General features: G+C 39.3%; 1 protein-coding gene across 1 annotated transcript in view; it reads right to left on the bottom strand.

The window, feature by feature from the left end:
- The window catches only part of tgfb2.L (transforming growth factor beta 2 L homeolog), a 79,072-nt gene that overhangs the window by 15,667 nt on the left and 40,045 nt on the right, over nucleotides 1-23,360 (bottom strand).

Genomic DNA, 23,360 nt, shown 5'->3' with positions numbered 1-23,360 from the left:
CCCGGCTACCTCAATACTATTCTAAGTACAACTGGTAAACAATCACTCGAAAGATTTATTTTTATGGCCTATCGTGTTTATGAAGTGTTTGTTTTTGGTTATTTCGCCAAGACCTTACAATCCATCTAGCCCTTAATTGCCTATTGCTTTTTCCAACCCGATTTCAGAAATGTAGTAGCCGTTCAGCTCAGAGTGAGGATTTGCAAATATTTACGGTTAGTTCAGCTTAATAAATACTCTTGTTATCCTTTGAAAACCCCAGCCAACTTCCTTGGGCTGCTGGCAATTATAATAATTAAGCTTCTCTTTGGTAGGACTGCTGATGGTATTTTAACCCTTGATCAAACCCTGCCTTCCATCTAAAACTCAGTGGGTGCCACCCTTTTCTCATTTTACTTATTATATAAACTTATTTTAAAAAAGGTTATATTAAATTTATCTCTCTTTAATAGACCGTTATGAGTGCGTCGCTTATTGTGGTCTCAGAGGAATTATTATAATCTGATTAACAAAATCTACCATCACAGCATAACCTGGCAGGGTATTCCTCAACCTCACTGCCCTCACTGTAAAACTGTAAACAAAAACATTTTCAATGCCTGAAATTAGTCCAGTCCCCTAAATCTAATGGGGGTGGCCTCTGGTTCTTCTTCTGTTTTATGTTAAAAACATCATTATCTGTCTATACTGTCGTCTAATGTACTCTTAAGAGCAATCATGTCTCCTTGTAGGCTTTTCTCCAAAGAAAACAACCAGCATTGGACTGGTCCCTCTGGAAAGGTCAGGAAAGAGCGATGGCCGTGGCAGCCGCGGGGAGCTGGACTGACACTGAAAACAACCCCAATCTTTATAGTATATCCTCATAGTTCTTCAATTAATTTTATCAGTTTAGTTGTACTGTTTCCAGAATATTAATATCCTTATTAAGGACTGGGGCCCAAAACTGCACTGCCTATTCAGTGTGGGGCCTTACCCAGAATCTATAAAAAGACAAATGATTTATTTATCCCTCTAGTCAATGCTCTTTTTATGCAAGAGAGAACTTAATTTCATTTAGTAGCCACTAAGAGACACTGCCTAGAGTTGCACAGTCTATTACTCATAAGAACCCTCAACTCTTTCTTAAAGTATATTTCACTTATCTGTTCTGGCAATGACCCCAACCACTAAATGAAATGCTTAGGAAAATGCTTAGGAAAGCTACCACCCATTTAAATTATCACTCCTGAAATTACTATTAATGTTACAGATACAGTTAAATAGTACGGTGTATAAACATTTACTGTATATTGTCACAGCAAAATCAAAAAATCAAGAAATATTGTAATGTGACATTTGGAATCAGCACAGACCACCACCGTGTTTGAGGAACATGTCCACTGGAACTTAACCAGATCTACAAGCTAGTATCTAATTCTACTGTTCTATTAAAACTTCTAGAAGTCTTGAAAGAGGTTCTAGAAACTTCTAGAAGTTTCAAAGGCAGTTAGATTGAGACCTAGAGTAAACTTTAAATCTGGCTTCTTCTTTTTCTTGCGGCTGCGCATGTGCAGTAACACGAAAAGCCATAGTTTAACAAAAAAGTTGACTATTTCATTCTACTCCACATGCATCTGCCCTGTTAAATTTGAAGATAGAAGAAGCTGGATGATGATCTTTCTGTGGTGCTCACTGGAAGAATCCCGGGCTGGTGCAGTTTTCTTCTGATAGGAGCACCGGCCCGGGGTTTGAGGTAAGAACATGCAATCACTTGGGGTGCCTAAGGTTAGAAGTCCTTCTCTTTAAAATGGCTCATACAAAATCTACATTCTTATTAAATGTAAGGGGGTGCCTAAAAAATTATTGGACATCTAAGGTGGGCTTCAATCTAAAAACCCCTGTGTTAGGATGTTCATTACAATGGTCCCAATTTAGGTGGCACAGTTTCATGGAAAGTGGACAGGGCTTCTGATTCATAAGTAGCACGTGTAACTGTGTAATGTCAGGGATGATCAAATGTCTAGAGGTAGGTACTAGGGGTAGATCACATTTTAAAGCAGATTAAAATATTTTGTTGCTTCTGATGCTGGTGATCTAGGGAATATGCCCTTTCTGTGCTACCAGAGAACTGATTTAACTTTTATTGAAGTAAGGAGAAAAAAATGCAGCAAGGATATAATCAAGCATAATTCTCATCATGTTTCTAATAGGAAAAATGAAAAGCAAAAAGAGGGGATAGGTGCCTTTAATATGCAAAGTGACAGGGAACCAGAATTGTTCTACAAATTTACAAGCCCAACTGTATTAATATAAGGCAAGATATGAGGGATGAAAAAGAAACTGGCACAATTCCAGACTATGCACAGCTGGAGAAAGCAATAAGTGATGTATAAAAGGCAATAAAGCAGCAATTGTTGTATTAAAATAAAAGCATGTTATTTTGATTATTACAAATTTCTGTGCTAAGTACAAATTTCTGAGTAAGCAAACACAGTCTTAATTGTTTTTTGGACATGAAATATAAAAAAGCTAATTCTGTTGAGGTCAAGAAACCTAAAACAATCCAATCATATGGATTAAACCAGCAGACCTGTAAATGCTACCAGTTAATTAGCTGCTGGTACTAAAGCAACTTTTTTACATTAAACCTAACTATCTTGATATCTGAAAACGTTGTTTTTTACTGGTGTGAATAGTACAAAAATGATAATATATAAGATGCTTCTATCACTGGTAAATCAACCTGAACCAGATTTAGTTAAAAAGGTGAATTGAGACAACAACATATACTTCCCAATCCCATAAATTCTCAACTTTCAAATACAGACGTGCAATGCAAACAGACATATTATGAGAATAACAGTGAGCAAACCAGCTGCATTGCAAGAAACACACTAGAAAAGTCCCGAAGGGTGAAAAGAATAATTGCCCAAAAAAATGTTTTGAAGTGGCTTTTGTCATAGACATTTTTCTCCCCAAATTGATATCTTTACACAGTTGACTGAAATGAGAAGTGGAAGCGCAAGGTGGAAGCAAATTAGGAAACAGGAAGTGAAAGAACATTACAAAAAGCAGCCCAAAGGAGGAGAACAAGAGAACATGGATGACCTTGTAGCTTTGCCATTTTTACTATATTAATTTAATTGGATGTCAAACATTGTAGTTGTATTTGAATATGAAAAGATTGTGCAGATAAAGTGGGCTCTATAGGCAGGCAGAATGATAGCAACAACTTAACAACTTTAAGGCAAAAACAGCAGCTTTTAAACCAGCAGTGCCCTTACTTTACTAAAGCGAGGTCTATTTTTTAGTGAGTTTGTCCCATTATGATCTACATCCATAAAAGCATTCTGTTCCATGGAAAATATTACTTAAAAATGTATATTGTTATCTTTAACAAACAACTATTTATTTGTTGCCCATAACATAATAAATATCCAAATGAAAAGCATAAAACAGGAGGGTGATTTAGACAAGCTGTTTGTTGACAGTGATCTACTGATGACCAGCTAAAGTTCTACTGGTAGATCCCGATCTACCTTTTGGACACCCCTGTCCTAAATCTTGAAAAATAACTTTTAATTCCTAGACAAGAGTCACCAAAGAACCTTTAAAATTATGAGATAGTTTATCATTTATATCAGTCGCTGAACCAGTGTGGCTTACAGTCTCATTTACACACAGACAGGGTCAGTTTTATCAGGAGCAAATGACTCTACCTACATGTTTTTGGAATGTGGGAAGAAACAGGGTATTCAGAGGAAGCCACATAGACATTGGGATACAAACTGCTTGCAGAGGCCCAGATCAAGCTCAGCTCAGACCCCAGCACTGCAAACCAGCAGTAATAAACTTGAAGCCCCCCATTTCCAGGGTCAGTAGAATTCAAGATAGTTTACTGTCTGGAGAATGACCCCAGAGGCATTGAAGAAGTGGACAGAAGTCACTTAGGATAGTGGTCTTAGATTTCCCTATCTATGGGCTTAGCTAGAAGACAGATTGGAGTAACATTTGCTGCCCTGGGTACCCCTGGAACTATAGCAGGGTGACTGTTACTTCAATGTTTCTATATATCTGTAACCTTGTTATGAGCTAAGGGGCCCAGTCTGATGATCAGTTAGGGGGAGATTTGGGGTGAGTGTTTATTTGTGCCCTGGGTACCCCTGGAACTATAGCAGGGTGACTGTTACCCCAATGTTTCTATATATCTGTAACCTTGTTATGAGCTAAGGGGGCTCAGTCTGATGATCAGTTAGGGGGAGATTTGGGGTGAGTGCTTATTTGTGCCCTGGGTACCCCTGGAACTATAGCAGGGTGACTGTTACCCCAATGTTTCTATATATCTGTAACCTTGTTATGAGCTAAGGAGGCTCAGTCTGATGATCAGTTAGGGTGAGATTTGGGGTGAGTATTTGTGCCCTAGGTACCTCTGGAACTATAGCAGGGAGACTGTTACCCCAATGTTTCTATAAACCTGTAACCTTGTTATGAGCAAAGTAGGCTCAGTCTGATGATTAATTAGAGTGAGATTTGGGGTGAGTGTTTATTTTCTGCCCTGGGTAACCCTAGAACTAGGGTGACTGTTGGTCAACTGTGTGGCATTTAAAATCTGTTTGTTCTGTGGCATACTACACAAACATCTATGGTCACATTTCTTGGCCACTAGTATTTCATGAAATGCTTTCAAGATGTGTTGTATATTTACTTGGCAGTTGGGCAGTATGCGTAGGTGTGAGAATATATATAAAATAGCAGAAAACCATAGCACACAATAATATTCCTTGGTATGGCTTGTAACATGATCAGCATTTTGCACCTTGTTATGAAACAGACAGGCAAATAAACCATATACAACCAATAAAAGTATGAAAATTTGGGAAAAAGGGACTAATATTTCTGGCTACGGCTTGGAGCAAACTGCTCATGGGAGATGAGAAATAACAGTCGATTCTCTGTTTTCTCTTTTTTTTCCCTCCTGAAATCCAATGAAAAGCACATAGAAGAGTGAAGGATTTTGTTTTGCCAAACCACCTCGTTGTCACAGCAGCAGTGCAAATTGCCAAAAAAACATGTGAATTCTCTCAGACTCTGGTGCTTAGATTATGTGTGCTACCAAGAAACGCAGCAATGTTGTAGCAAATCTCCGAGCAGGCCGCTTTCATGCAAATATTACTACGCCCTAGTTATCCTCTCCCCACGCCCAACCATACTAGAAAGTTGTGAAAAGCTAAACAAAAAGTTACAGCAGGCAACTGAAGCAGCGAGAGGCTGTTGTCGGGGGCCTGAGGTGTAGTTCAACAGCATCTACCACCAGAAGCCATTATCTTGTTACAGTGTAGATAATTAAACCTCACTGCAAACATAACAGAGGTTGAACAGATGAGAGATAAACAAGGAGCATGCAACTCCCAGCATTCTAAGATAATGAGTGGCTGGGTGCAAGTGTTCCATAATGATACAAATACAAGTGGGTACAGATAGAGTTGACCATTCTTAGGATGACAGTGGGGTTAAGGGCTGTGCATGGAGCCATAAACACAACCACCCTGACCAATATCTGGTCAGGTCCTAAGGAATGTTCTTCTGTTGCCTACCGTAGTTCTGGCCCTGGATAAGGTCTTCTAATAAGTCTGCATGGAACCCTTGCAATCTGATCATTGGCTCGAGGTTCAAACTATCAGATTATTTCAATTAGGCCCACCATCTTGGTGGCCAAATTGATCAAAGCTGGCCATACATGAACCAACTAATTCCAAACCGAGTTGGCAGCTGGCCCATGTGACCACTTCTTGAAGGAGAAAGAGTGATCCTTTTGCTTCCTCTTTCTTTGTTCAGGTGTAATAGAGGGAAAAAAATACCTTTACCAAATATAGCCAGGTTTAGCAAAGCAAAGACAAAGTGGAAGAAGAGAATCATTCTGTGGTTCTTGCTAAGAAGAACCCAGGGCTAGTGCAGTTTTCTACAGGAGCATCGGCCTGGGTTTGAGGTAAGTGAATACAATGACTGGGGGGTGCCTAATTCTCACTCAACCTCATACGTCTGAAGAACCAACGTAGGCCAGCAATATGATCTGACTGTTGGCCAAATTGTACAAAGATCAATTCATTTGGCAACCTCAAGTATGAGAGCCATCCTCCCAACATTTTCTAGAAGCACATGAGTTAAGGCAATACATTTTTGTCCCACTCGCTAATGATAACCTTGCAGGCTAAAATATTGGCTTTATTTTGGCTCACAAGAGAGAACAGGTCATCAATAACTCATGGAAATAAATAATGTAAACGGCCAGTCTGCAGTCAGCCCATTACATTTCCTCGATTTCCAGCGTTTGTTTTCAAAAGCCGTGTGATAGCAGACAATACGTAGGCTCAGTGCACAATCCCGGCTCCACAGCAGATTAATTCGGCAGCGGCTCTGTATTTACCACATTTACTGATTTCGGGCTGCCCAGAAAGAACCACACAAACATTTTGAAAGCTTAAAAAATAAGAACAAATAAACACTGGCTGGATCTATTTTTTTCACACAGTGTCAAAGAGTCTGGAAGCCGTCATGTTGTGCATGATAAACACTGTGTTGTTGTTGAGCTGAAGGAAATGGCAGGGAAAGGACATTCTCAGGGTATTGCACAATCTGAATTTCAATTTCAATTATTTCGGGTGGCAATACGTGTCCCTACCTTCAGGCGAGGGAACCAAAATGTTCTCCTTCACCCCTACTTATGCGTAATGGCAGTATAGTTCTCAGCACATGGTTTGTTTAATTAACTTTAGTAGTTTTTGGCAACACAAAAATCCTTGTATTTTCTTTCTTTTAAGTACAGATAACAGCAACTGGTAACAGTCTAGGATTGTTGTTGAACTGTTTCGCCTTAGTCATGTAACAAGAGCTGAAAACATGGAAGTGGTTGGTGCCTTCACGTCTTGCAGTATTGAGGTCCTAGGTTTGAGTTGGGACACTATCTGCAGAGAGCTGTTCCTACAACTTACCCTCAAACAGTCAGGGGAAAGATTGGAAGAAAAGGGAGAGTAGGTGCACTCTCTACACTTAAAGGACCACATTTAATAAATGGGGTGGCTTTGTACCATAAATGACATGGTTTCACCTAATTTCATGCCAGAAACTGTGCTGCCTAGGAGATATATATTCTCCCAGACCTTGCATTGGTACTCAGGTTTACTAGTAAAATTGACCATAGCATGAAAGTCAGAGGGAGATTAGAAAATGCTAGGAGGACATTTCTAATAGGCACATTATGGAACTAAAGCTGTATATAGTATATGAAGATCTGTTCATTTGTTAAGGTTGACCAACAAGTGGACCTTTCCCTAATTTGGTCACCAATTGATGTTGTCACGTACATCTCCCTAAATTCAGAACAAGTGCTAGGCTCCCTGGCTCGGCTTGATCTTCTGCCTGTAGCAGAAGCCTTTGGCCTTGGGAGGAGCCCTCAGCTACTCAGATACTGCCAGGTCTTACTTTGAGAGGAGCAAGCAAGCATTCTGAACGAGCAACGGGGCACGTGCGTTTCCAAGGTTTTAGACAGAAGGCAACAGTTCAGGGAGTAGATGAACCGCGTAGTCAGGCAGGCCAAGGTCAGTACAGACGAAGTTCAAGCAGGGTCAGACAGGCAATGGTCGGTACAGGTGGAGTTCAAACAGGGTCAGACAGGCCAGGGTCAGTACAGGTAGTGTTCAAGAATAGTCAGGCAGGCAAGAATCAATATCAGCAGAGTTCAGAATAGTGAGGCAGGCAGGGATCAAAAACCAGAATATACAGAAGCTAAATCACACCCAACGGCCCAAAGTCCCCTTAAATACGTTTGAATTTCGCACCATGGAAGCGATGACATCACGGGCATGCCGCATACAACTCGGAAGTGTGCGCCGGGCGTGCCATAGAAGCCACCGAGCCAAGACGCAGTGGAACCATGCAGCGGGTGACCCTGTCTGCCCGCTAGACCACAAGGGTATGTTACAGATGTATAGTCTCTGTAGGGTTGCCAAATATTTCAAAGACTACAGGGGGTGCAGAATTCTAATTGACACTGGACCTTAGACCCCTAAACCCTTTTCTAAAAAGCATTAATGGTATCCAGTTTACAACAAATCCTCCAGCAGCAAATTATGAACCCAACAGCTCTTGAAACACTGCATCTTCTTTACAGGCCCTTGGGGGTGAAACGTGCAGCCAGGAGATTTTATATGGACTTTAATACTGAATTTCTGCAAAGTAATCATAAGCTCTTGTGATGAATCACTGTGCTAATGTAAACAACAATATTAAGAACAGATGCTTAATCCCTTTTATGACAAAAAGACTTTGCAAGCACTTAAAATGTGTCCGTGTGTTTATGCATGTGTAAGTGCCTCGATATAAATTAATATATAACAACACACGCATCAGAGGCTGATTGTTGTATTACACAAGTCACAAGGACACACACAATGCATATACATTTTTGTAATTGTTCAGCCAATAAATCTGCAATACGGTGGTCCTGGTCTTCCCAGCTGCCTTGAACTACACATAAGGCACATAGCTTGTGGGAAGCTAATGATGGGCACATCAACAAATAGTTCCCCATCTTTATACTTATATATTCATATAGACTAAAGGTCCCCATACACGGCCGATAAAAGCTGTTGACAGAGCGAGTCGGCAGCTTATTGGTCCTTGTGTGGGGCCATTTGAAGGGAATCCCCGATCGTTATCTGGCCAAAAGTCAGCCAGATGTTGATCAGGCAGGGTAAAAAGTCCTGTCATCTGTTCGTTGATGCGGCACCACAATCCGACCATCTGTATTGCCTCCATTCTGATCCAATCATTGAGCCCTCGGGCCCTCGATCGGATAAGGCCAATATCTCCCACCTCAATGTGGGCATATCGGGGAGAGATGCGATCGCTTGGCGACATCGCCAAATGAGCGGATCTCCCTGTGTATGGCCAACCTTAAGTCTAATAACCTTAGGGCAGATCCCAGGGCTGTCCAAAAGGAGTGGATTATAGTGGGGAGCCCTACATAAATTAGACTAAAATTCATGGTGAATGGTTATTTGGCCTTGATACGACTTTTACTGAGGAAGTGGTTGTCGGACCTTTCAATTTAAACCCCCCTCTTGGAGGTCACTCCCCTGGGTTGGGCTCAAATCAAGGTTACAGACATAGAAAACCATTAATGTATTAGTTATTTAGCTGTAGTTCCAAGAGTATGTAGGACATTGCCCCAAATCTCACCAAGCTCAAGCTGATATCCGGTATATCTAAGACAGTAAATAGGCATTCTCCTCAAATCCCACCCTATCTGGCAGTTGGTTACTTTTTCCATTTATGTCACCAAAACATGTGGGATATATGTTGGGATAAAATAATAAATATGTATTTTCAAATATGTATTTTCGTTATGAACTTTTTTTTTTTTTTTTTTTTGGTGTCTTTGTTTATTTATCTCTTGCAAAGGGTTCCCTGCTCTGGTATTTCCTGTTGTTTTGGGAAAAATGCTGATTCCAGAGCAGAACACGGAAAGTTGTAAGGGCAACGTTGTTTAACAAATGGCTCCCGGCTCCAAAGGCAATTAAATGGTAGAGGAGGGAAAAGAGATTCCAGTTTTTACATCTGCTTCGAATATTCAATATTCCGTTTATTGTAAATACAATGATTTCTATCTTTGTTGTTAGAAGGTACAGGTGGAGTCATGCGTAGTTATACATTTCAAAGGTCCATGTCCCATGATCTGTGTAATTATGAAAAAATTCTAGGCAACTTATTTGTATCTGTATAATTTGTGGACTTAATTTGATTCTACTGTCGTTGGAAAGAGAGCTCCAGTTACTACCTAAAGTCCATGTGCCTGACCTCATAGTTTCACAAAAAAATTTGCGAACCGCATTAAAGTCAATGTGTGTCAAAATTATTTTGCCGCATGTCAATTTCACTGCCCACAACAATTTTTATACGCAAGTCAATGGGAGTCCAAATAATTTTGATGCGCGACAATTTATATGCACGCGACTATTCGAAATGTGGAAATATACCGCAAATTCGTGCCTGCCAAATTTTTTCGCCCATCACTACTCATTAAGGGGCCGATTCAACAAGGGTCGAATATCGAGGGTTAATTAACCCTCGATATTCGACTGGGAATTAAAATCCTTTGACTTCGAATATCGAAGTCGAAGGATTTTAGCGCAAATAGTTTGAGCGTTCGATCGAAGGAATAATCCTTCGATCAAACGATTAAATCCTTCGAATCGAACGATTCAAAGGATTTTAATCCAACAATCGAAGGATTATCCTTCGACCAAAAAAACTTAGGAAAGCCTATGGGGACCTTCCCCATAGGCTAACATTGACTTCGGTAGCTTTTAGATGGCGAACTAGGGGGTCAAAGTTTTTTCTTAAAGAGACAGTACTTCGACTATTGAATAGTCGAATAGTCGAACGATTTTTAGTTCGAATCCTTCGTTTCGAAGTCGTAGTCGAAGGTCGAAGTAGCCTATTTGATGGTTGAAGTAGCCCAAAAAACACTTCGAAATTCAAAGTTTTTTTACTTCGAATCCTTCACTCAAAGTTAGTAAATTGGCCCCTAACTGTTGTTTCTTAATTAAATTATAATATCCTTAAAAAAAAGGTTTTCAAGTGGATTGACAGCAGGAATCCCCACAGTTATTCCAATGCTATTTATGGCCACAAGATACTTGAAGGTTAATGGAGTATAACTCATGCGGCATGGTAGCTCCCACTTATTTATAAAATGCCAGCACTGTTTACAAATTCTATTTCCATTGAATAAAAGACAATTTCGATTTCTGCGATGTGCACTAGAAAATTCATCTGGAAAAGCTTCCAACGAGATATCTGCTGCTGGAAGTTATTAGAAAAGAACCACAAATACCATCAAACTTGCTGAAAATAATGGAAAGCACATCATAAAATGACATTTTCTTTGTTGAAAAGACAAATCCGTTAAAATAAGGTTCAGGGAGAGTGCAAATAAAAAAAAAAAAGAAAAACGTTTCAGGCCTGTTAGTTAACCTAGTTCCATGTAAAGAGCCCTGTGTTTATTGTACTTCTCAGCCGATGACGAGTATATTGCAGACCTCCAGGACTCCGTTATGACAGTACTATAAACTGATTGATTATCAATTTAATGGAACAGTGTGTTCCATGACCAGAGGTCTCAGGTCAGCGGCCTTACGACAAGCTGTGATCTGACAGAAAAGGAATTAGTCTTGGAGAGGAGAGAGCCTGACTTTTCCCCAGTAAAGCAGGTGAGACATGACAAGCCGGAGTCAGCTGAAAGAGATAAAAATGAATAAAGCCCACTCGCTGTGCTGACTCTGGCTGCTTTTATCCAAGTTAAATGAAAAGCTGTCAGCTGTAATCTTATACCTATTTGGAAAAAAGAATGTTACAAAATAATGCAATATGGATAGGTTCTCCATCTGAAGAGGTCAGAAATGAAAGGTTCTTCTTTGTTTATGGGTTACTTCCATTTGTCTGCCCAACTTCCAGCCGATTGCTTTGAAGTCAAAAGGGTGAAGTTGAAAAACAGGATGTGAGATTTTGCTCTTCGGCTTCGCACACTCTTTTCATCCTCACCCTGTTTTTCTTTTAGCAGTGGGACATGGAGTGGATAGATGGGCTGAGGGTCCTGGGGCGTGTAGTTTATTTTATATATATATATATATATATATATATATATATATATATATATATATATATATATATATTAATATATATATATATATATATATATATATATATATATACACACACACACACACGCACACACATACCAGGGACCCCCAACCTTTTGAACCCATGAGCAACATTCAGAAGTAAAAGGAGTTGGGGAGCAACACAAGTATAAAAAAATGTTCTTGGGGTGCCAAATAAGTGCTGTGATTGGCCATTTGGTAGCCCCTATGTGGATTGTCAACCTACATTGAGGCAGTACACCTGGTTTTTATACAACCAAAACTTGCCTTCAAGTCTGGAACTCAAAAATAAGCAGCTGCTTTAGGACACTGAGAGCAGCATCCAAGGGGTTGTAGAGCAACATGTTACTCACGAGCTACTGGTTTGAGATCACTGATATATACTGTATATATATAGATAAAGACAGAAACCATTGAGGTCTTTCAGCTGGTTTAAATACAAATCGAACCAACTGAATCCGGTTAATATGGTGCATCTACCAGCATGCAAAAGTTTTCAGACCTGTTTTGGTTTCAAGTCCCATTTTGCCAGACTTCCTTTAAAAAATGTCACTCTGCTGTGGTTCAAACCGTATCCAGCTCCAGGACAGGAATATGAATTCACTTCCAACACTCTGAATAGCCTTCAGACTGTCCACCATACCCATTCCTAGTGTGGACTCCTATGGCTTAAAGAGTATTTGAAGATGAGAAGATTATCAAAAACCTATAATCCCTAGAAGGAACTTTGACCACTGGTAGTTGAATGTGTGTGTTTGCTGTGAGGACTGAGGTGCAATAAACACGTAATTGTTGTGGTTACTGTTGTGTAATGGCTGCATGAGCGCCTGCTAATAATGCACTGTTATACTCTCCTCATCCTTGGCTACCCAAAACATAACAATTGTATTTTCTCTTTATATTGAAAGATCTCAGTATTTGTCCTCCATAACGCACAGGTGACCAGGAACTAAGAATATCCAGAGAGGTTTAGGCTCAACCACTTTCTAAGCTATTCTGGCAGATCTCTCAAGGCTAAAGATAGAGACACGTTATTATTAGGCTTCTGTCATGACTCAGCTAAGAGGTGTATTAGAGGCAAGTAGATCTGTATTAGAAATACTGGGGGTAATTTATTAAAACCGTTTCAGCATGCAAAGCCTTTGTTCACAATTTGTGGATTGATAGAATACCAACATGACCAGGGGCCGCTGGGAAATTGACAAAATGTCTAGCCCCATGTCAGATTTCAAAATTGAATATAAAAAAAATCTGTTTGCTCTTTTGAGACATGGATTTCAGTGCAGAATTTTGCTGGAGCAGCTCTATTAACTGATGTGTTTTGAAAAAAAAAAATTTCCCATGACAGTATCCCTTTAACTAAGAAACAGACTGGCCAATTAAGCGGTACAGATACTAACTAATGAAATAGGTCAGGATACATAAGTACTGATTCATAATTTAGTCAAGTTACCCCAGATAACCTTTACATTTGATAGAACATCAAAATATTCCTGCATACAATAAACACATTCCCCAGGCCAAGCTCCCAGTACACACACTGTATAGTTCAGTATCTTTTAGTTGAAACCTTATGCATCAAAACTTGAATTCTAAATATTTTTGGTACGGGCAAGAAATACGCATATTTACTAGCTTTTACAAAACTATTTAGAGGCATTTTTGGTTTGGATTCCTGTACTGAACATCTTGCAAACAGATATCTGCCAAGGTAATCACGGTATACACAGAAATACTTTCTCTACCCAATTTTAAGTCAAGAAATACTGGAACAAACTGAGAGTCCTTGGTAACACAGAGAAATATCCTCTGGGATGGATGGTTCCTTAGACATTTGCTCTGTAGTATTGGTGTAGATGTGAACATAGAAAAAGAATTATAATTATAACATAGGGAGAAAAAGTTCCCTGTCCTGAAGAACTCAATGTTTAGTAAAAAAATTTAATAACAGGAGGATTAGATATGTGTTCTTACTAACAGAACATGTATTAGATATGTGTTCTTACTAACAGAACATGTATCATCTGCAAGTTTATTCCTTCTAAGGGTTAGTCCAACTGAAGCAGATTTATCATTTTAGTTAGGATTGCACTTTAATTTAAATCTCCTGTTAGATAACAGGAGGATTAGATATGTGTTCTTACTAACAGAACATGTATTAGATATGTGTTCTTACTAACAGAACATGTATCATCTGCAAGTTTATTCCTTCTAAGGGTTAGTCCAACTGAAGCAGATTTATCATTTTAGTTAGGATTGCACTGTGCACCCACATGCATGTAAAGCTAGATATTTAGGCCAAATTTTACATAGTATGAACCAGCTTTTATGCATCAAGGATGATTTACAGATGCACCTGGTAGTGTACTGTAAAGTGGATGCATTTACCCATAGAGATTATTATACATTATTCACTGCCAGTGTTATTCCTAAGGTTGCAGAAGCCCAAAGCAAGCCCTGGCAAACCCCCTTCCCAACCTCCACCTCGGCACCACTCGAGGCCAGCCTCCCCAACTATTGCCTTTAGGAAAGTGCCTCCTCTGCCTACCCCTAGTTCAGTCCCTGTTCACAGTGCAGTTTACAATCTAAGGACCCTACACTTAATAGGGTAAATGTTTTTATTAGGGTTTGGTGGAGGAAACCCATGCAGGCACGGGGCGAAAACCTATAAACTCATTTCAGATCATGCTCTGGCTGGAATCGAACTTAAGACCAAAATTTGAAAGTGGTTACATATAGGGATGTGTTTTTTTACAGATTAGCCTTGCAATATATGCAGATTAAACTATGGTCAGATTAATACTTGTGCAACATTACATGAAAGAGTTTAATGGTCTAGAATCTTTCACCACCTCTAGCTGGTCTAGATGATCATCTGTCACAACTATAAACAGTTCCAAATACATTGATAAAATGTTTTTATTAAAATGTGTAGATATTGATTTCTCATTCTAGCTACGGTATGTTCCTTGGATGGAAGAAAATTAATTTTATGGCCACTTTGAGCTCAGGATCTAGTACAATCGCAAAAATGTGTACTTAGTCGAGCTACAAAAAACCACCAGGATATAACTTCAACCAACTGCCATTCACCCATTTTTTCATCTCAGCTTTCAATCCTATTATCCTATAGCTGTTAAGGGGTGATGATTGTTTTATTAATCATAAAAGACAACAGAAGTGTGCAGGTTGGGTACCTCTAGCCAATAGTATTGGGAGACTTGGCTGGGGGTAAAATAATTATCCCTTTAGAGGGCTTAAGCTGCATACAGTATACAAAATATATATTATCCTTAATATTAGAATGTGTTCTTTTTTTAAGGGTATACGTTTTTCCACAAGTGTCTTTGCAAAATTCTTATATAACTGCTACGTTTCACTGGAAAGTCAAGGAGCTTGAAGAGTGACTTGAATACAAATATCGGCACATTATGTAACCAGCTCCCTTCCTGAAAAACTACACTAAAAGCCGTTTTAGGATTGCTTTCTGTGTGTTTTGGATGAAAATTAACTTCTGAATAGTTGAATCCATCTGTCTTCATTCCTCATATTATGATATGTCTAATACTCCCTGGCAATTCTGGTCTGGCAAAGCTTTTACTTGGGAGAGGAGCTGACGGACAAACCATGACACGTCTCTTCTCACAAATAGCCAGATTTTTTTTCTATTTCTTTGCTAGGTGTATTTTGTTTTTTGATTCCAAAAGTTTGGAAAATGCAGATTCCCAACAGCAGCTTTAGTGTTAATAATGTAAAAACAGCCTCTTCTTAAAATGTTAAACTTTGTGAGCAGTGAGAGAGGCCACGAACAACGATAGTAACCAATGTAGTATCTAGCGCAACAAGAACTTTTATTGCCAAAAAGAGAACACATAAACCAAAAAATGGTAAACAAGATAGTATCTATGGAGCCTCAACATTTATGGCCAAGGAGAGAGCACATCAATCAAGACAGTAAACAAGATACTGGTTTTATAGCAAGAAAAAGTGAATATCAGCCAAGATAGTATCTAGAGCAACCTCAGAGATGTCTGACCTTCATTATCTGAGGTCTTTCACTCTCTATGATAGAGATAGATGATATATGATAGATAGATAGATAGATCGATAGATAGACGATAGATAGATAGATAGATGGATAGATGGATAGATAGATAGATAGAAGCCATTTGCAAAAGTTTTATATAAGACATTAGAAACAAGTGATGGCCAGGCATTGAAATGACTCAGGATGGTGCTTGGTATATATATCACAGGTAAGCAAATTCTAAAATTTGCACATTGGATCAAAGAATAGAAAGTGGAAAAGTAAACTGATCTAATAACTGTGAAAAAAACTACAAATAACTATTTAAACTACAAATATACATGTACATGTCCCCTTATACAACAAACTTTAGTATCCCCAGAAGAAGAGCCTTTTGGAACAGGATATCAGAACTATGACAACTCCAGTATCATCTGCAACCACCACTGGATAGAGGTTGACAGTGGCTTTTTAGAGTACTGGAATATCTGAAGTTGGCCCTTTCTAGGCCCCTCTTAAAGGAGAACTAAACCCCCCATATAATAAAACCCACTACCCCCTACCCTACATAATCCCCCCTGTCCTGCTTCCACCTGCACAGGTGATAACTCCAGTTATTGCCCCATATCCTGTAATTACCCCTCGTTGCAGAGTAAGCGCAGCAGATTTCACGGGCACCATCTTCTTCTCTTCGGTAATCTTCGGAAAGTAATCGGCGTATCGGCGCATATGCAGTTGAAGCAATCTTCCAGTTCAGGACAACTGCGCATGCGCCGAAAGTTATGGAAATAGCAGAGGATCCGGAAGAAGACCCAAAGATTACCGAAGAGAAAAAGATGGCGCCCGTGAGCTCCGCTGCGCTTACTCTGCAACGAGGGGTAATTACAGGATATGGGGCAATTACTGTGCAGATGGGAGCAGGGAGGGGGGACTATAAAGGGTAAGGGGGTAGTGGGTTTTAATATATGGGGGGTTGAATTCTCTTTTAAGGCAATTTGAGTTGCCTTAAGGAAGTTTATCCTTCAGTTTGCTGCCACTTGGCAAATAACAAGGTTATACATATAGGAAAACCTTGGAACATCAGTCAGACATAGATCCAAGAATAGACCTTCAAGCTGGACTTTCAGGTGTATCTAAGAAAGCAAATAGGCATTCTACTCAAATTGGTCTTCAGACTCAGCTCCCCTGCCACTACTCCAAGTCCCACAGTTTGCAAACCATTGGGTTGTGGTGTTTGTTGAATAGATAATTGGAGAGGTTAAGTTCCTATTAAGAATAAGGAACGTGGCTATATTCCTCTGGCTGTCATGGCGCCTCCTCCAAGGATTACTTCTGTATTTAATCATTCAGTTACCAACTGTAGATAAAAGAAGACATTTCCTTATCTGTTGTAATCCAACCAACATTACTGAGTGGGAGATTTGTTGTACTTCTAATAAATCAAAATAGGGTAACATTCTTTAAGGATTTGATAGAAAATACAGAGACCTGGAAAAAATAGCAAGAAAGTCACGAAAGATGTCACGAAATAGAGAAAAAGAAAAAAAACAGCTGCGAGGTGAGATTATTCAATATTAACAGAATTGGAAGAAAAGCCTTTCCTGGACAGAGAGAAAGGGAGAAGTACAGAGACGAGGAGAGGGGAGCAGGGGAGTGTGGGTCTGGGAAGAAAATGTACAGAAAGAGAAATAAAAAACAGAATCTATTTATGAGCAGATGAAACGGGGAAGTGGGCAAAGAACCTAAAAGAAAATTTTAAAAAAACTGCTGAGAAGGAACATTGGCCTGACTTGACCTTAGAAAAATAAATCAGCAAAGAAAATGGGAGTTAAAGGGATACTGACAAAAACTCTTCCACATTGGTCTGGGGATTTTTAATATAAAGCAAGAATTGATGGTGGCAAAAAGATCTCCCTTGTAACCAGAGGCTCTTTCCGCACCATCTATAGAATAGCAATGCCGCCCCTGAGATTAGAGTGCAAGATGTTTGCATGGGGATGGGGTATGTGGTGGGTCGAAGGAGGGTGGCAACAGGCTCATAAGTTCCCCTGTCTAACACACTACATTGGGGAAAGCCACCAGCCATCCAACAATCAGCTTAGCTATTGGGAATTGGGATTCTTGATGGACATTGAAGGTTTCATTCATGATTTTAACTGTAGTTTTGGTCCTGCAAAACTGAATGATGTCATTACATGAATTTCCGCTATTCATTAAGGGTGCTTGTGACTAAAGCCGCTCCTAGGTCTTGCCTATATTTGCACTAGGTGCCAGTGCTAGTGATTGGCGAATCTGTCCCATTTTGCGGAAAAAATCGTAATCATTTTGACGCAACAATTTTTGATGCGAGCGCAATGAATTTGTCCAAATGCATTAAAGTCAATGGGCGTCCGGATAAAAAAAAATGAAAATTTTTATGCGCTCAGCAATTCTGACGCGCTATACTTTTTTTTTTCACGGCGGATTTTTCACGAATCCATGCCTGGCAAATTTATTCACCCATCACTAGCCAGTGCATCTGTCCCACATCTTGCCCCAAACTTTGTACAGGGGTATGTACTGATTTAGGGGAACCCTGGAGCTCACGCCACCTACAGGAGCTTCAGGGTTGCCACAATGGGCAGCGACCAATATCTGCAGCATACATAGTTTTAAAGAATAAGGTGCAGACTTTATTTTAAGACCAAGTGCTGAAAATTTTAAAAAAAAATTCAGCACAGTAGTGTACAATAACCCCTTGCGACCTCAGTTACACTGAAATTGTCAGAGGAAAACACTGTATTTTGGGTAAAAAAAACATGGTGAATTGTCTCTGAAATTGCACTTTGTACACTAATCCTATATAACGTAGAATCTGCGGCCCCCAGATAAAAAGAGTAAAGTGCCTATACACATATCTTATGTTTCTAGTTGGTGCTTCAATCTATGCGGAGCCTTTGGTTTCATGGCATCCAATAGCATGGATCAAGAGGCCGACCACTGGCACAGAAATGGTGAAGAGATGGATGAACAGTTTTCAGAACCAGGATAGTGTTTTGAATTATGACTTTTTTAATTAGACACTGTAGGATGTTTATGCAGAGATAATATCTAGTTGCTATATTTGGAAATTTCCACAACTGAAACAAAACTTTTTTTAGGCTCTGGGTAACTGGGAATAGAATGAGGAATTATTGGGATAATATAATTGCAAGCTGCAGGGCTGCTCCATGTTTAGTAACCCATTACCAAATCAAATGAATGCTTTCTCATAACAGTTACACTACTGGTTTATTTGGGAAGGACAAATACAGTAACTACCTTTCCCCCTCAACAACTGCTCTGAAGATGCAAAGGGGCTGTATACATTCTAAATATCTTTCAATTTATTTTTAATTGTTCTGCTGATGGACTGCAGGGGGGGAAGGGAGGGTGATATCACTCCAACTTGCAGTATAGCAGTCAAGAGTGACTGAAGTGTATCGGAGTACAAGTCACATGACTGGAGGCCCAAGGGAAACTAACAATATGTCTAGCCCCATGTCAGATTTCAAAATTAAATATAAAATGTATAAATATTATATATAAATTTGTATCTGTTACCTGTTAAAACAATTGCTAAGAAAGCAGCATTTGCCTGATTCCTGGTTGTTACTTTTTAAACAACGTTGCAAAAGTTTTGGTTCCCCAGCAAAGAAAGGTCTGTTAATCTTCTGCTTATCTTACATTTTATCAACAGTCTGAGCCACCAGGGCAGGGAATAGAAAGGGGCAGACAAATGCTGTTTTCAATAGCAATACATATACCAGAGACATAACTATAGAGGGGGGCCCAGGAGGCATAGGGGCCCCATGAGGCCCTAATTCATATACAGTTTCAATAAACACTGGTAAAACAAGTCATCCTTTAGACATTTTAGGGGCCTGAGAAATATTTTCTTGTAGGGCCCAGTAATATCTAGTTAAGCCATTGACATATACAAATAACTTAAAAACCATAGAAAATGTTATTTGGCCCAGCTCTTCCCAATAGTGACGCCCTAATTGCACATAATGGCTGACTAATCAATGATGCTCTTAAAGTCCTCTGTACTTACACTTTTTACCTAGTACAAATTTAATCAGTAGAATAAATATCTTGGCGGCAGACAGTGCTATACTGGCCCGGTGTAACTAGAGTGTGCCGGCCCCCTGCAAAAAGATCTTCAGAGGAGCCCAGTGCACTCCGATCCCAATCCTCCCACCCACTTCCTGCCTCCACCCACTTCTCACACTGACTCCGCCCACTCTCTGCAGGTATGAGAGCGGCTGGGGAAGTGGGGGGTTTCTTGTTAGTTCTGTAATTATGCCACTGACCGTAGACTAACACAATCCATATAAAACTAATTTTCTCAGGGGTTTAAAAATTAAAATTCATTATTTGGTATGTCCTTTTTATTTTTCTTTCTTTGCTTCCCCCCTTCTTTTTTATTTTTATTTTTTTGCATTTTTAAGAGCGCCAACCTAATCCACAAATGGCTGACAAGCTGTTGTCTTGAGCAGAACTGCTGTATTTTGCAAAGGCGGCTGCACGATTACATTCTGGTTTCTCTGGATGAGGTTTAGCGAGGTGATACGAGCCAGTTGGAAGCCGGCGATACATAGAACGACGATTCTCACCGAAGGCTCTTACAAAGGACCTGATTATTTTCCTTCTGTCGTGCAGAAAGGAGCCGCACTAACTCAGCAACTGGGATTATTTTCTAAGGCATAATTGTAACCCGTCGCACTCATTTCATTACATGCATCTATTTTTGTATCCACTGTTGTTTGTTTCATTGAGATACTCAATATTCTACTCCCCCATGGAAATGGTTTGAAAAAGTGGGACTGTGACATCAAAAAGAACAAAAAAAAAAAAAATATGAAAGAATGAAAGGAATAGTGTGTTTTGGAAATAGCAATACCCACAAAAATCTTGAATTACTGAAAAGAATGCGCTAGATGCTTGGCTTGAAATTAATGTGACTGCTCATTGACGGAATAATCTTTTGAGCTCCATTATCTTTTCTCCATGAGACAAGGATTAGCCACAATATAAAATTGTCGCTCTGTTCCACACCTGGGCTCGGTGCAGAAAGTAGGCCAATAGATTCTGTTATTCCCATTGTTAGACAATCTGATTCACGGATGAGTAGTAAGTGAACCCGTTTCCTTTGGTTTGGAATTCATGTGAACCAAACCAGGTCATCACATTTGAACAGCTGTGCTTGCAATCGCTTATGCTCATTGATCATGCTTTTTCTAAGGGAAATATGGTGCTACACTAATAAGTACTAAGCATTGAGCTAAGAGGAACACACCTAAATAAATCGGCCCCAGCTACAGTATTTATTCATTTTCATGGCTAATGTTTCAGTGTTTGAATAAGCCATAGAGGAAGCTATTATAAAAGAGAAGAAATGTGCAATGTTATAGGCACATAGGAACCTGCCTTTGACTATCCATTATAGGGGTGGTGCACCTTTATTTCAACTCCCAGTTTGTTATTGAATGCCCTATTCCTAGCAACTTTGTAATTGGTCTTCATTATTTATTTTTTCATCTACACCTTTCCAACTTTCTAATGAGGGTCGCTGAACCCGGCAGCCGAAATTCTATTGCTCTATGAGTTTACAGTTTTGATGTTATTGTCACTTTTTATTCCACATCTTTCTTTTGAGTCCCTCTTCTATTCATATGCCAGTCTCTTGTTCAGACTACTGCCTGGCCTTGATAAACAAGACCCTAGCAACAAGTTTCAAGCTCCAAACTGGAGCCCCATAGAACAAAAAGATAAATACTGTAACAAAAAAACACAAACTACATATTGTCTCCAAATAGCAATGTCTATGAATCATATCTTAATTGGGATCAAGTACAATAACAAACAGTACCCTGTACTTGATCCTAATTAAGATATAATAAATAGGCAAAACAATCCTATTGGGTTTAATTTGTTTTTAAATGTTTTTGTTTTGTAGACTATATGAGTATGGATATCCAAATTACAGAAGGATCTCTTATCTGGAAAACCCCATGTCCCAAGCATTCTGGATAATATGTCCCATGCCTGTACCAACTAATCAAGGTACTATATGGGGCATACACAGGCTATTCCTGTTTAGTATCCAATATATCAGTCCATAGGCAAATTAAGGTTCATAGGCCAATCGAAAACAAAGGTATGGGATCTGTTATGCGAAAAACCCGTTATCCAGAAAGCTCCAAACTTTGGAAAAGCAGTCTCTCCTAGACTCCATGTTAAAAATGATTTCTCTGTATTAATAAAACAGTAGCTTGTACTTGATCCCAACTAAGATATAATTATTCCTGATAAGAAGCAAAACCAATGTATACACGATTTCTAGTAGACTTAAAGGGATACATTGGGAAAAAATTTTTTCAAAATGCTTCAGTTAATAATGCTGCTCCAGCAGAATACTGCACTGAAATCTGTTTCTCAAAAGAGCAAACTGATTTTTTTATTTTTTATTTTGAAATCGTACATAGGGCTAGACATATTGTCAGTTTCCCAGGTGCCCCCAGTCATGTGACTTGTGCTCTGCTGTACTGCAACTTGGAGTACAATTTCCCCCCACAGCAGCCTAACAACAGAACAATGGGAAGCTCCCTAACACAAGATAACAGCTCCCCTGTAGATAAGAACAACACTCAATAGTAAAATCCAGGTCCCACTGAGAAACATTCAGTCACATTGAGTAGGAGAAACAACAGTCTGCCAGAAAGCAGTTCCATCCTTAAGTGCTGGCTCTTTCTGAAAACACATGACCAGGCAACCTGCCTACACACCAATATTACAACTAAAAAAATACACTTGCTGGTAGAAATAAAAACGACATCATAAAAATCCTGACAGAATCCCTTTAAGGTATGAAGATCCAAATTATGGAAAGGTCTGTTTTTTGGAAAACCCCAGGTCCCGAGCTTTCTGGATAACAGGTCTCATACCTGTATACAGTGCCACCTTTCTATTGTTGTGTTCATTCAGTCTGACGAAGAGCTTTGATTCCTCTTGACTTCTTTATCAGTAGATGCACCATGCTGATACATGGGCTAACATAGTATTTTGGCAGATGATATCTTCAAAAATATCATCTTTATATCTAATATATATATCATCACATAATTTCTAATGTAGAAAAGGAGATACTTGTCTAATCCATGTGCTACTATGACTAACAAGTCCCACTCATCATGAGTAGTATAACTATGCCTTAACTAAGAAGTCTGAATATACAACTACAGTATAGTGTAGGCAGCAACCTAGTAGATGTTGCTGGACTGCACCTCACAATATACTAGAAACTCTAGTTCAAGCATTGGCTGGAGGACCTCAACCTAGACTTCCCTCTTCAAAAAAAATTTTTTTTTTCAAAAGTATTTGAAATTTGTATTTCCACCCAGTTTATCCATTTTAAGGACATCGATTGGGCTTATTAATGTTTGTGTAGTGTGTAAATAAAGAATTCCATGCATACAATGATTCCCCTATCATAACATGCTTCGTAGCATCAAAATACCTGATCCTTCCCTGAGCAACTCTTAAACATTTCAAGAAGTAATTGCTCAGCACAAAGATAGGCAACTTGTTATTCTCCAGCTGTCGATGAAGAA

This window comes from Xenopus laevis, chromosome 5L, assembly GCF_017654675.1.
Source record: "Xenopus laevis strain J_2021 chromosome 5L, Xenopus_laevis_v10.1, whole genome shotgun sequence".
Classification (NCBI taxonomy): domain Eukaryota; kingdom Metazoa; phylum Chordata; class Amphibia; order Anura; family Pipidae; genus Xenopus; species Xenopus laevis.
This window is presented reverse-complemented; position numbering and strand designations above follow the sequence as displayed.